This window comes from Tamandua tetradactyla, chromosome 1 (assembly GCF_023851605.1).
Source record: "Tamandua tetradactyla isolate mTamTet1 chromosome 1, mTamTet1.pri, whole genome shotgun sequence".
Taxonomy (NCBI): Eukaryota; Metazoa; Chordata; class Mammalia; order Pilosa; family Myrmecophagidae; genus Tamandua; species Tamandua tetradactyla.
The window spans coordinates 212,834,695-212,849,923 of record NC_135327.1 but is presented as its reverse complement, the minus strand read 5'-3'; the positions used below and the strand labels follow the sequence as shown (position 1 = coordinate 212,849,923).

Sequence of the window (15,229 nt, the reverse complement as noted above, 5' to 3'; positions counted from 1 at the left end):
TTCAGCAGTTTAGGGTAGGGAGTGGTGCAGAGATTCTACATGTTGAAAAAGTTCCCAGGTGTTATCACTGCTGCTGATCTGCAGCCCACCCTTTGTATAGCAAGGATCTAAGATACAGGGCGGCACCCAACTCAATCTCTGGCAGCATGGAACCTGTGGTTGGACAGGTAGAATGAGGGAAACTTTTCCAGCTTGGAGACCTTTCCTTGCCTGCACCCAACAGAGCCAACCCCATTTATCAGCAAGCATTAAATCATGATACATCTTCACTACTCTCAACCAATGTTGAATTCAAGAAATGAGTATACAGATAGGGATTTTTTCCTGGGTTAGTTCCAAACCAGAAAAAAAAAAAAAGGAAAAAGTCCTGCTTAAGGTATCTTAAGGTGTTGGTCAATAAGTCAAAAGTTAGCCTTGCTGGGACTTTCATTATAGCAATGCCAATTCTTGACCACTGCACCTTACTCTTAGAGCTATAAAGGCTTTTTATTGATGTTTCTAACTTTCAGCCCTTCAGGTGGTTCAACAGCATTGAGAAATGGTTATTTATTTACTTTTTTGGTGAGTGGGAAGCTGTTTAGGACTGAATCATCTCCCCCACAAAAGGCATGTTCAGGTCCCAACCCCTGGTCATATGAGTGTGAACCTATTTGTAAATAGAACCTTTGAAGATGTTATGAAGGTAATGTGTGCCCAGACTGAATGAGAGTGGACCTTAATTCGTTATAAGGGTAAAGACCTTATAAGCAAAGCAAATTGGACATAGAAAGAAAGAAAGCCACAGTGAGCAGCCAGAAGCTGGGTTCAACAGAAACCAAAAGAGAAAGGAGAGTATGCCACCATGTACTTTGCCATGTGATGAGAAAAAACAAAGACTGAACCACAAACCAGGCTGGCCAGCCAAAAAATCCCAACCTCAGGAGGAAGCAAGCCTTCTAACCTGTGAAACAATGAGCCAATAAATTTCCATTGTCGAAGCCACCCCATTTTGTGATATTTATGATCACAGCAAGGAAATTGAAATAGTGGAATTTCAGAATCCTGAGAAAGACCTTTTTCAGATTCCACACCCTCAATATTTAATGCATGTTACAATAAACCTGGCAACTCCAATAATGATGATGATGATAAATGGTAACAGTAATGAAACAATGGAACTTAGGTAAAATATACCAAACCAGAGTTTACCAGTGCTTTCACACATGCTTTCTCCTTTAGTCTTCAAAACACCCTCTGAGGATTTAGCATTTGTTCCATTCCACATTCCAGGACAAAATCCAAACCAAACATGGCATTTTCTGAGAATCTTGCATTTCTCATCCCCTGGACCAAATAAGTAGGCTGACATTTTAAAATATGTTTAGCCCCAAACCGATTTAGTTTCACAATAAATGAAAATGCTCTTTGCAGGGTTTTGGCAACTTGGAAGTCTTCACAGCTACAGGCAAAGGAAAGCAAACCAAGGGAGAAAGTGATGCTCCCACAGCACAATTCATCATTCTTCATGCAAATTACAGATCATGGTTTAGAAGTGACTTTACTGTTTTTGACACAGAGGGAGCCCACTGTCCATCTGGGGCTTTGGATGCAGCTGCCCTGTGGGGGTGTACTTGTCCGTGAACTGAAAGTATTAAACAAAATTCTCCACTCTTTTTAAATATTTCCCAGAAATCATACATTTCGAGCTACTTCTACACATGTATTCCCATGGCATCCATCTATCTCACTTATTCTGAAAGAGTTTATATGGTTATCTCGTAAAGACCATTTGAAAAAAAAAAACAATTGCACATGGAGCCAATGATGTGCATTAGAAAGCTTGATTAGAATATGACTTTTTTAAATTGACATATTTCAATTGAATCCAAAGCCAATAAATATTTTTTACATGCATATGAGTTTTTGTCTTTTTCTTTTTTTATTTAACCAACAGAAATAAGTTGTTCTATCTACATGGAATATGTCTATTTTCTAAGTGCAGTTAATTAATGATACCTGAGAACGTATATTTATGGTTTATATTTATGCATCTACATATACAGTGTATATGTGTGAATAATCTGCTTTCTCATTTATCATAGAGATTCCTTCTGATACAGAATCTGAAATTAAAATCCAGAATATGATATTAGAGGTAGACTGAGTAGTGGGAAAAGCTCTGGGCTTAGAATTAAAAAAACCTGGGTTCGAGTGCTGAATATCTTCACTGTTTCACCTTATTTTTCTTGGAGAAGTCACCTCTACTGAGCCACTATTTCCTCATTTGTAAAATGGAGGCCCCCTGAGCTCCAACTTCCATGCAAAGTTGCTAAGCAGACTGATTGGCATAGAATGTGAACTGCTTTAAACTCCAGTGTGCCATCAGGTATGATGTATTATTTTAAAGAGCCAATATACTCCTGGCCAGCTTAGCACAGATAATGATTTATGTTATGTCATATATAATCTTGTCGTGTATTTATGTAAAATTTTAAAACATTTTCTTGTAAATGTCATTTATAGGGTGATCCTATCTTAACGTGCCCTAATAGGTTATAACACATATTAAGTTTATTAGGACCATGTAAATATCTTCTGAATTTTAAATAACTCTGGTGTAAATATTAAAGGGGATTGTCTCTGAATCAAATCAAAACAAATTTGATGTATAAAAAGGAAAACGATTACCATTTCCCTAGATCATCAAAGAAAACATACTCAGGGAACCCTTCACCTGTGAAAAACAATGCCTCATGAGCATGGGGACCAAAAGACTTTAACCCATTAATCCCATATACATACGAAATCCCACTAGGAGTCAGGCACCAGGCCAGTTACTGGTGAGCTGAATAAGTGCAAAAACTCTATGGAGGAGATTGGGAAAAGAGATTTCTGGGAAGAAGAAACTACTGAAATGGGGGCCTTGAGGCAGAAGACGAGTGAGGCTCTGAGGAAATGAAAAATGCTAATAGGAAAGGCAGAGAGAAAGAACAGAGTGGTTAGAAGTGGGATGGAGATGTGAGCAGAGGCCAGACCATTCAAGACCTTGTAGGTAACACTGAGAAATTTAGTTATTTTCCTAAATGCAATGGGAAACATTGGAGGGTTTTAAATGGGGACAGCAGGTTAAAACTATGTAATTGACTGCATGGATAAATGAATATAAGAGGGACAACCTGTGATGAAGGAAACACAGTAAAAGGAGTCATTCAGGCAAGTGTTACCCAGGCATGGGAATATGGTAGCTTGAAGCAGAGCAGTGTCTAGTCTAGGACAGAAAGCATATAGATTTAAGATAAGTTTTACAGAAGAATCAATGGACTCTGTGAACTCCTGGTTGTGGAGGTTGAAGACAATGGAGGGCATGAGTTTGGTTTTGGAAACACTGTGCTTGAACTATCCAGCTGGAGGTGGTGAATAGGTAGTTGCGTGTTCAGTTCTGGATTTCAGAGAGGGGATCAAGTGGGAAGGGCAGCTTTGGCATGAGTTGAGACCACATGAAGAAAGTGTGTAAAACAGCCTTGGAGCCAGGGCAAAACTCTGGGGTGTGTGTGGTATCAGAATGAGCTCAGTTAAATGGGATTTCAAGAGGGAGTAAACGATAAACAGGGCCAAGCAATACTAAGAGGTCAATCAAAATGAAGATGAAAACAACATCTATTGGATTTAACAGTCTGGTTGGTAAAAGCAGTTTGTAAGAGAGGTTGGATCCAAAGCCAAATTGCAAAGCAATGAAGAGTAAGTGAAAGGTGAAAAAATGGAAACATTGGGTCCAGGCAACACGAGCAACAATGAGTATAGTTTGGCTTTATGTGTACGTGCATGCATGTGCTAATCTGGGAAGACATGGTCTTTCTATCTGTACCTCATCCTCTTAATTTAGTGATCTAGGTATACCTCAAAAACCATTATTCCATAATAAATAAGCCTTGTATTCTGACTAGCTACTCAGGCGAGTTGTTCCAATCAACCCTTGACAGCAGGAAATCTTTTTGCTCTCTGTCTGGCTGGGAACAAAGACATGGGGCTTGAGTTCTGTGTCAATGCCAAAGTGCAGGAACCACACAGTGTGGTTAGGATAGGAATCCAATTCTTATGCCAAGAATGGTACAGTCACAAAATGGCAGCCCAGTGTCCCACGTGGCATTTAAATGCTAATTTTAAAAAATTAAAATTAAGGTAGAACAAAAACTCTTCAGTTCTTCAGTTGTGTTGGCTGTATTTTGATTGTTCATTAACCACAGTGGTTAGTGAATGCCATATGGCACACCACAGACTGACAAAATATTTCATCATAGCAGCATCTTTTAGAGAGCACTGGTCTAGGAGTGGGAGACAGTCCATGGAAATTGAACAAAGTGGGGATACACAGAGTGTGAATGGTGTAAAATAGGAGCCAAGAAATCCACAAGATAAATTAGGTATCAAGATGGAGGCTCAATAGCCAATGGAACTTAGGGGATCAAATCCATAAAAAGTCCCCTTTGATCAGAGGTCTGGGTTCAACAACTTAACTCTACAAATGTGTTTCATGTTAGATTTATCTTGCAGCCAGAATTATTGCCCTCTTCCAGGCCTCTTCCTTTTTTACCAGGTCCTGGTTGGCATTTGGCCAGGATTTTTCTCCTCTGTAATTTTCAGATGGTAAGGCTGCAGTCTCATAAAAGATTGAATCACTCACAAGCAAAATACAAATTTCCAAGGAAAAATAAAGAAAAAAAATTAAAAATATGAGGATGTAGTAAGGGTGAGTTAGCCCTACTGGGTCTACAGGAATTAAAATAGTGCAATGCTGACAGAAAAGTGGGTAGTTTAATCACTGGGTAAAATTAGTTTTCCCAGAAGCAAATGCTGATGGAAAAAAAAGAAACAGATGACAAGAAAGTAAATTTATTCAATAAATGATGTTGGAAAATTTGTAAACTTAGTTGGGAAAAACTCAATTAAGATCAAAATAAATTGAAGAAGAATTAGATGGAAAATGTAGAGAGCTAAAATATTTTAAATAACAATAATTTTTAAAAAAAGAGGATCATTTGATCTCAAAAAGAGAAAAAGGCTTTCCATGCAGATATCAATGGGAGAAATTATAAAACAAAATACAGATTAGTCTTTAGGGTCAGCAACGACATCAAAGTACTGATTTTCTCCTCTGAGTCAATAATTTTTATCAGTGCTGGATCCTGGCTTGGTTTTAAAAATCCATCACAACACAGACCTTCAGACTGCTACTACCAATTAACTATGTTGCACCAAAGACAAAATCTACTTACCATCCTGGGATTTCATATACTTGGATGAAGTGTTAAAAAAGAAATTGGATGAATGAAAAAGCATCCATTATAACAAAACTAAAACATATTTAAGAAGCTAGGGAACCATATGCTAAAAGGAATACAGGCAAATTGTCTCCAGCAGAAAAAAGCCAAGTATTACTCATAAAGCAGGAAATGTAGACTTAAAAGCAAATTAAAAATTCCTCATTCTTAAGTAAGGAAAAAAAAGAAAAGGAAAAGTTTATTTTGATATCTTGATATGATAATTTGAATTTCTAAATTCTTAAAATATCAAGACAACATTTTTTTGCGGAACAAATTTTCAAAACTTTTCCTTTTCTTTTTTTTTTTTTCTTACTTAAAATTCTCCATTGCTGCTAGAATTTCTGATAGACAATCTCATTAAACCCTGGTGGGAGTCTGAATTGCTACAGAATTTCCAGGAAGTGAGTTGTCACTTTATAAAAATTGTCCTAAAATTATTCATGCCCTTTGACCTGATAATATTCCCATTCCTAGGAATATAACCTAATGAATTATATGACTTATCAAACAAGGATTGATGCCAATGATGTTTGCCCTAATTATGTGAAGTGTTAACCAAACTAATTAAGACTAAGAGAATGGCTAAATAATTTTGGTACATTAATAAGGTGAAATATTATGAGGTGAATAAAATTATTGTTTTAAAGTATTTTTAATTACTTGAAAATGTTAATTGAAAAAAGCAAGGTTTCAAGTTGAATAGGCAGCATATTCACCATGATATGTATAGAAACGTAGAGTTGTTTTTATAAACAAGCTCAGATTTCCATTCCAAATAAGATTGGAGTACATATCCTATTCCCCAAAATAATAAATTTAACTGCTAAGTTTAGCTAACATGAGTGCATTTTATTTCCTTTACACTTTTTACATGTTTTCTAAGTTTTAAAAATAATCATTTCCACCCAAATGTCAATATGCTGAATTTTAAAAAAGATTTCAATTATAAATGACTCAGGCTTAATCTTATTTATGTCCTTCAGTAAGGTGGTTTCAAAGATCCTCTCTAGTTATGGTGTCTCATTTGGTAGGAGTGTGAGAGCTAGCCTGGAGGCCTGAGATCTCATCTGAAATTGGAAGTAAACCATAAATTATTGATTTATGACAGCAGAGAAATCAGAAATGATTGGGAGTTCCTTTTAGTTGGGATGTCTATTAAGATTTTGATGCAGTTGGCAGAGACCAGTTAGAGACACATGTATATAAGTAATTCAACAAATGTAAGTCATTCGACAAACATAGACTACCTGCCTTTTTCACATTCTAAGTGTTACCTTAAATGTTGGATCAGCCCAGCTATTCCATACTTACCAGTTTAAGAGAAGCCAGAGGCCAAAGACTGAGATTTCAGAAAACTTAGGTTGCTTAAGAGATCGTAGGGCATAAATAGTAATTGAATAGTCAAAGAGGAGAATGATGACTTAGCAAAATTAGAAGCTGATTAGAATCAGAATGCACCGCAAGGAGGTAGTGTGAAGTTTATATATGCTCAACCCTGTGTTAGAAACGCTGAGTGATAGAGTAGAAACAAGTCATCAGAGAGTTTATAATTCAGTAAATTGATATGGAAAAACATATAAACACAAAATATTTAAATACCATAACACAACTATGTAAGGCTTAGAACAGTATTTTCCAAATTGTTTGACTGAAAACTACTTTCTCAAAATTTGATAAGGAAACACACCATACACAGTCACCTGCACACACACATACATGCATGTAAATATTTATTTGACCAATTGGGCCTTTAAAAGGTTAAATTAAACAAGCTTAATTATTCCCTGTCTTTTCAAATATTTTAATATGCTAATGCTATTCATTATAGATCTTTATTCTACCACAGAAAACAGTGGTATGGTCATCCTTATTAAGAATTTAATGGAGCACCATTTGAAAAATGCTGATTTAATTAAAAAAAATAAACATTCCTGAACAAAAAGGGTTTTGGCTGTTCAGGAGACCAAAGAGCAACATGAGCTGCCTGAAACTTGAGCAAGGCTGTGAAGAATTAAGTCCTTTTGGGTAACCAGGTTAAAAGGGTCTTGAGTAATGCATCCTTCCAACTAAGTACCTGGATATAAGTCTCTAGAGTTTGGACTTAGAAGCCTAGAACTTTAAAGATGGAAGAGACCTTCATTTTCCAAATTTGGGGACTGTGTCCCTAAGATGTTAAATGACTTTGTTCCCAGATGTCAGACCTTGATTCTCATGGCAGGATGAGGGATAGAGCCAGCAACTCTTAACTGGTTGTACTATATCAAAGTCATTCTCAGGGACTTCCAGGATGAGGAGAGTGCACTAATCTGAACCAAGCTAGGCTCTTGATGTCTACTCCATGTACCTTAGTTTTCTCCACATATATAATTTGTGCCTCATCTTCTCCCCTGGTGGGGGTTAAGTATCTTTCATTCAATATTGACCAGAGAATATGTGGGTCTTTTTTGGTCTGACTGTAAAGAAAGACAAAGGGTGAAAATGAGGAAGGATTCTCAATCCCTTCCACTGCCAAGACACAACAATCCCCATGGCAATAAAGTACTAGACACCCAATCACAGAATAACACTTGAACAAAGTAAGTCTGTGCTTCCCTCTCCATCATTATGAGATAATGATAATAATATCATAATAGCTAAGGTTCACTGAGCATTTATATGCCATAGTACTTTATAAGCCTTATATTGTTTAATCTTCAGAAACCCTTTGTGGTAGTTGGGTTCAGGTGTCAACTTGGCCAGGTGAAGGTGTCTAGACCTATTGCTGTGGATATGAGCCAATGGCATGTGAACTCATCTGTTGCTGATTACATCTGCAATTGGCTAGGAGGCGTGCCTGTTGCAATGAAGATGTTTGATTTAATTGGCTGGTGCTTAAATGAGAGAGCTCAATGTAGCACAGTCCAAGCAGCTCAGCATATCTCATCTCAGCACTTGGAGCTCAGTGCAGGCCTTTGGAGATGCAGAAAGGAATCACCCCAGGGAAAGTTGTTGGAACCCAGAAGCCTGGAGAGAAGGCCAGCAGAAATCACCCTGTGCCTTCCTTCGTAAGAAAGAACCTCAGTTGTAAGTTAGCTGCCTTTTCTCTGAAGAACTATATGTTAACTAAATAAATCCCCTTTTATTGAAAGCCAATCCATCTCTGGTGTGTTGCATTCCAGCAGCTAGCAAACTAGAACACCCTCTAAATTGGAATTACAGTCATTGTCTTTTACAGATAAGGACAAGTGCTCCTGGTTATACATCTAGGAGGTAGCAAAGCTAGAACTTGAACTCAGAAATTCTGTCCCAAAGCCATGGTGAGCCAGGGCACAGGGTTCCATTTCTTGTCATGTTAATAACTTCTTTGTGATGGGCATCCTTTGACACTCTGCAGTTCCAGGAATTTCCTAAAGGGTCAGACAGAAAAGTAAAGGGAGAAGAGCCATCAACAAGATGATTTTCCTCAGGTATTTCATTATTTCCATCCTGATGCTCCACAGAAATCTAAGAAGAGTAAGAAGACCAATGAATTAGCTACCTAAACAAGTATCTGTTCACCAGCTGTGAGAGTAATTCCATAACATGTGAAGTTAGCCTGTCCCTTATTACTACTATTAAAATTGAACACTACTCTTAAAATGGAGTTTAACTTGGACCACTGAAAGATTTCCAGTAGCATAAATTATGTCTCCTTCCTTTTCAACTGTCACTACAAATAATCAGCCACTAAACATCTGGCTTAACACTTGACGTGGCAAGTCTGTGCATTTCCTGTTTAATTTACATAAGGTGAAATGTGTGTTAAAAGGGTTTAAAATACACTTTTCGAGTCAAAAATTGAAGCATCGGGGCAGTGCCATCCATTTGCCCTCTCTTTTAATGGTCTATTTCAGCAAGGAATTTAAAGAACAGAGCCCAGTTCAAAACAAAACTATCTCTCTGTGGGCTTGGGTGTACCAGATCCATGGATCCATTGACCATCTCTCCCAATTAATCTGGGCTGTTACAAAATGCTAAGGCTGAGCTTTCAAAGTCAGGTCCATGAATGGTTTAAGAGACCTTAGGAAGTCTCTAGCATGATGTGCAAAGTGTTGTAGCTAGAGAAGACAGCAGAGAACATAGTTTCTCCTCAAATTATTAAAGGACCTATGACCCCTAATCACTAAAAAATACTGTTCTAAAGGAAGTTTTATGCATATCTTACAGGAGTGGGAAACATTTCACTTCTGCTCTCTACTGCGTTCTGGTTTTTTCCATGAAAATAGACACTCCCCTACCCTTCTGACCTTCTCTCTACCCACCCAGCCAGAGCTATGTTGGGAGTTGGAGCCGGAAGAAATGAATTAGATGGCAAGTGTTCTTAGACTGGGATTTCCAAGTGTAAATTAAAGTGTCTTAAGAAATAATCAGTGGTGGTTAAATCTCTAGTCACCCAAACATCAACATTTGCATTTGACTTAATGCATAATTCTAGGAAGCCTGTGGGAGCAGCACTACAGCCCTTTCTCTTCTGCTGAAATCTATCCTTTGATCAGGAAGTGTGACTCATTGATTCCAGCCCTGACACAAATGCCTCAAATGAATGTGAATTAACAAGAAGCAGACTGACTACTTTCTTTAAGTATATTACAGAAAGTTCTGGCAAGTTTAGAAAAATCATGAAGCCATTAAGTCATAAGAGGAGAACACAACTCTTACTGAACCAGAAAACAAGCAAATGAAGAGAGGCAGTAGGCGGACATCCTGCTGTGAAAAACCAGTGGTTACAAATTCATTCCCTAAAGCCAGAGTTGTCCCACACTGCAGCTTTTCCTTAAGAAGTTGCATGAGCTTTGATAGAAAGGGAGCTCTGATTTGACTCCTTTACTGAGAACCCAGATGAATGAATTCAGATTCTGCAAAACCCACAGCCCACAGTAAGAAATTCTAAGAGATTCATTAGGATCATAAGAATAGGGGAGAGAGGCATTTTATGTAATGTGGAAAGAAAATATCTTACTTGTGTGCATTGAATTAACTGGTGATGCCTCAAGGGTTTTATAATTCAAGTATAATGGTTAGTAAAAAGGAAACATCCCATTTTATGGTGTTAGTCACCCAAATCCAAGCCTGCTTTCTTTCTAAAGAGAAAATAATCATGCTAAAAAAATGACACAATTTTTTAAAATAATATGGTGGTGTTTATTTCTAATCAGTATCCCCTCCCAGGATCAACCAGTGATCTAATCAAGAAATATTTATTGCGCACACATGCAAAACACCATAGCGTAGATGTACAATAATACTGCATGTGGAAGACTATGTCCTAGTTCCAATATGTTGTATGATAACAATACCATTATATCTGCGTCCCTTTTACAGTTTACACTCTATAAAACACTGATGGTAATGTTTGCCCACTTCACAATATTGTTAGGCCTCTCCAGTGAGATAATGGGACTACACACACTGACACTCCCAAAGATCTAGAACAGTTACCCAAGACAGATTTCAGAATCAGGGACCTCATTCAGTGATTGTACATCAATGTCATGAAATGTAAATGTGACAACAACAAACAGGTCAGACTCCTAAGAACAAAGAAATGAGCAACAAACCACAAAGCTAAACAAAACCAAAGACTGCCCAAGCAGGAGGTGTGGAAGCTCCACTTTGGGGGTGTTCACAGACATTAAATCAGATTGCATGGGTTTTAGTTCTGTGTGTTGATCAGCATTCTCTAGGACAGATCTGTAAATTTGAGCTTTATAAAGGTGTCTCCTGCAACTGTGGGGTGCAAGAGTCCTAAATCCACAGGGCAGGCTGTAACTAGTGGCTCCAATGAAGGGTTTTGACGAACCCTACAGGAGAGGCTTGCTCGCTGAAGCAGTAGTTAAAGAGTCTTTCTTCCTCCATAAAAGCCTGGAACTGATTGGATTAGTGCACTGTGGGAGACATGCCTCAGTTAATAATCAGCCGCAGATGCAATTAATTGACTGATGATTTAATACATCAGCTTCTGGTTTATCAACCAGCCACAAAATATCCTTACAGCAACTCTCAGGCCAGTTCTTGCCTGACCAGACAACTAGGCATCATCACTTGGCCAGGTTGACACCAGAACCTAACCATCACACTCTGCTTGGTCACTCACTCACTTAGGAAACTTGCTATCCTCTCTGTGCTCCAGTTTCCTCATTTCCAGTGGGCATGATGGTCATATAACTTTGGGTTGTTAAAGAATATTATGAGTCGCTATATGCAAAGGGCTAAATTATATTCAAAAGCTTTAGAAAGCCTTCAATTAGCTATTAGACTAATTAAAATAGACTTCAATTCTGTCTTGGTGACCAGTAGTCAAGAATAGGGACATTGGTTGGGAAAGCAACCTGGAGATGGGTGATGCACATGGAAACAGATCATTTTTACGCATACGCCTTCTCCCTGTAATTGGGTTTACTGCACTAGCCTGAGAGTTGCTGGTCTGGAAACCAAACAAGTCTTCAATAAGGTCCCTGACCAGCAGAGTGCTGGGCTTTGTGAGAATATAAGAAGATTCTAATCTTTACCTTAGAGTAGCCCAAAACTACATTTGAGAAGACCAGATATAATTTAAATGGTGTTGCACAAATATGGTAGAAATGGAGGAAAAGGGATGTAGTCATCCAGAAAGCCTTCTTGGATGAGGTTAAATTCCGAAGACGCTTTAAAATATAAGTAAGATGGGGGTGCAAGGGTAGTTCAGTGGTAGAATTCTCATCTGCCTCATGGGAGACCTGGGCTCAATTCCCAGCCCATGCATTTCCTAAACAAACAAATGAAAAATCAAATTAACAAAAATTCAGCAAATGATGCTGCAATAGGGGATACTCACATGGAAAAAGAATGAAATGTGACCTCTGCCATATAGCATTTAAATATATATGTGTGTGTGTGTGTGTGTGTGTGTGTGTGTGTGTAAAATATTTAAAGGAAAGTAATTGAATAGGTGTAAGATCATAAATTAGAATAATGAAGCTAGACAGTAGTGGGGATTAAATTACAGAAATGCCTAAACAGTGGCAATCCCAAAATTGAAGATCAAATTAAATATTTCCATTATCGGAAAAATAAATTTCTATAAATTTTTCTGAATCTACACGAAAACATAATTTTAAAGGACTTTTTTTTAAATTCCATTTTGCCCCTAAGCATCGCTACGTTACTGGCACAGGTTTGAAGTTCCTATTTCTGACGAAGGAGAATGGAACATTTTGGAAACCAAGATAATTCATTCTTGAGGCTTCAAATTATTAATTCAAAAACATTTTGGTATTTTTTTTTAACCATACTAAATTACACAAGTCCAATTACACACAGATTAAGTTTAGCAATTCCAGACTCAAAGTATTACTAATGTTTTTTATTGCTCCATTGTTACAGCATCATAAATATTTTATATTTTATTTCCTTTTTGGGATTGCTGTTGGTTCTGAGGACTTCAGTATTTTCAGAAGAAACCATTTTGCTTATTTTTGCAACTATCTCTGTGGAGTCTTGAGGGAATAAGATATGCCATATTATCTTAATATACGGTTATAAGTTTCTATCTTTGTACATATGCCTCTGGCTCAAGTTCTCTTCACTATGCCATTTTTCCACTGTCTCAATGAGAATATTTTTTTTAATTATTTGAGTTGCCGTGAATGGCCTCAGATGGTGACAGTAGTTATTCTTGTGCTTTCCAGGTTCCTTAGCCCCTCCAAGAGCAGAGGGTCCTTTGAAGCCGATGGTCAGCTGGTGAGTGGAGCAAGCTAGTAATGAGCTTTTGATAGAAGAAAAAGGAAAGCCTAAGTAAAATAAAGTATAAGTTGCTATCTGGATGCAAATCCTAGTTCTGCCACTTATTAGGTGATTTAATTGGCTTCACTTTCTCATCTGTAAAGTGTGGACAATGAAAGTTCCATATTGTCAGGCTACTGTGAGGATTAAAGTCAACATGTGAGAGGTATATTGGAACTAGTCCCTTCATATGATAAGAATGCTACAAATGTTTGTGATTATTGCAAAGGACACATTAAGAAAGAACAGAGAGATACTTACTAATATTTTTATTCATCAAAAACTTGATGAGTGATTACATAGCAAGAGTGATATTAAAGACTTTGAATTAAAAAATAAATACATGAAGTCATTGTTTATTTAGGTAAAATGACACATAAAATAGTTAATTATTACTTACTGTGCAAAGCAATTAGTAGTGTATCTTCAAAGTGCCTTAAATGTAGAGAGGAAGAATCCATTTTTGCCTTACATGAAAGAAAATGTATGTCCCTGCAGAGAAATAACTATTTGATCCTGTTCCTTGGGCTAAATTTAGTATAAGAAACATCCAAATAAAAATGTCTGAAATAAGATTCAAGGGGCAATGGTTTATTTAGAACACTAGAAATCTGGAAGCAGCGATAAGATTTAGAGATACCTAGAAATTGACTCTGATCTCTCTTCCTGGATGAGAATGTGGACTAGCTGATGTGGAGTTCTGTTCAAGAATAGGTGAAGCTATGGCAGCACACATCTTCATGAATGGTGACATAAGCCCAAGTATAAAAAGGTGATGGTCCAACAAATGTTGGACGTCTTGAATTCCTTCAATCCAAAGGCCACCTGAAATGCTGCAGTGCTTCACCAGTTAAAAATAATTTTTTTTATTATTAAGGGTCTCCAGATCCTTTTGATAATAAGATTTGAGTTTTTACCCTCTTGGCCTGACCTTTGAGGTCAAGGAGAAATATGGGATCATGCTGCTTTCAGGATACTAGGTGCTATAAGTTGGCAAATTGCAGGAGGCTGCGAGGTGGTAAAGCATCATCTAAGGCAACCAAGAACAGTGTTAGATGAGAAGGCAGGTCTTAACTAAGATATCAGCATATTTCAATTCCCAAACTCAAATATGAAAACAGAATAGAGTGAGACCAAAAAGGGTGCTGACCATTTAGAGGGTGGAGGACTTCTACAGAATAGAGAGACGACTTAATTGGTACCTGTGCTTTCTATTGAGGAGTGTAGTACTACATAAAGGACTATAAATCGCTGAAGAGACCAAATATTCTAAACGTGGTGATGGACTATCCCGAGTTATTTGCACTCCTTCTTGGTGACCCTGCTTTGAACTATGTCTGGTTTTATAACCATCACCTGTGGCTATTTAATAATTTTTGAGCAGCCCAGTCCTTTAGGATCTAAGCTGTAATATGGTACTATGCTTTTAACACGTGCTTTCCTGTATTTTTCACATCAAAGTAGATAAAGGAGATGGTAATAAGTAATAGCCCATGAGATAATTGGATGCTTCTACTCCCAGCTGGTAGTTGTCCACCCTGAGGTTAGAGCCCCACCAGGCTCCACCCAGTTGCCCCAAGGGCTGAGGGAATAATATCTCCATATACCTGTAAGCGATTCACGACACATAAAATTACCTGACACTGTACAGCAGACCCACCAGCAAAGAACAGGGATTTTCTCCCTTATCCTTTTATGCCATCACATTGATTGTAAGCATTCTCTGCAAGATTTTTTAGACTCCTTTTGAAAAAACACCCAAGATAAATAATAAATAAAAAAATAGCCCTAAGCTAAAATTCGTTAATAAATAGAAAAAGATAGGCACAGAATAGGTCTAGAGGAAATAGGAGAGAGAATTAATTACTGAAGGTCTTTCCCTCTCCAGCGTTCCCATTTCCTTGGGTCCTCAGAAATGTGAAGAAGAAACAAAAATCAGCTGATTTTATTCAGACCAGTTTTGCTCAATGTTTTTCTTTCCTCTCCCCCTTTTCTTTTAGTAAAGAAATATATCCCATACACAAATGTCTGTTTAGAATGGGATAACTTGAACCATTGAAGCGGCATCCTGAGTTAATGAACTTTCAAGAAGCCAAGGAGTTTGTGCTCAGGATATGCTGGTGTCATTTTCTGTTTGTTAATATTTTTAA

General features: G+C 37.5%; 1 long non-coding RNA gene across 1 annotated transcript in view; it reads right to left on the bottom strand.

The window, feature by feature from the left end:
• The window catches only part of LOC143676176 (uncharacterized), a 101,182-nt gene that overhangs the window by 22,281 nt on the left and 63,672 nt on the right, over window positions 1-15,229 (bottom strand). The gene's annotated exons all lie outside the window — the stretch shown is intronic.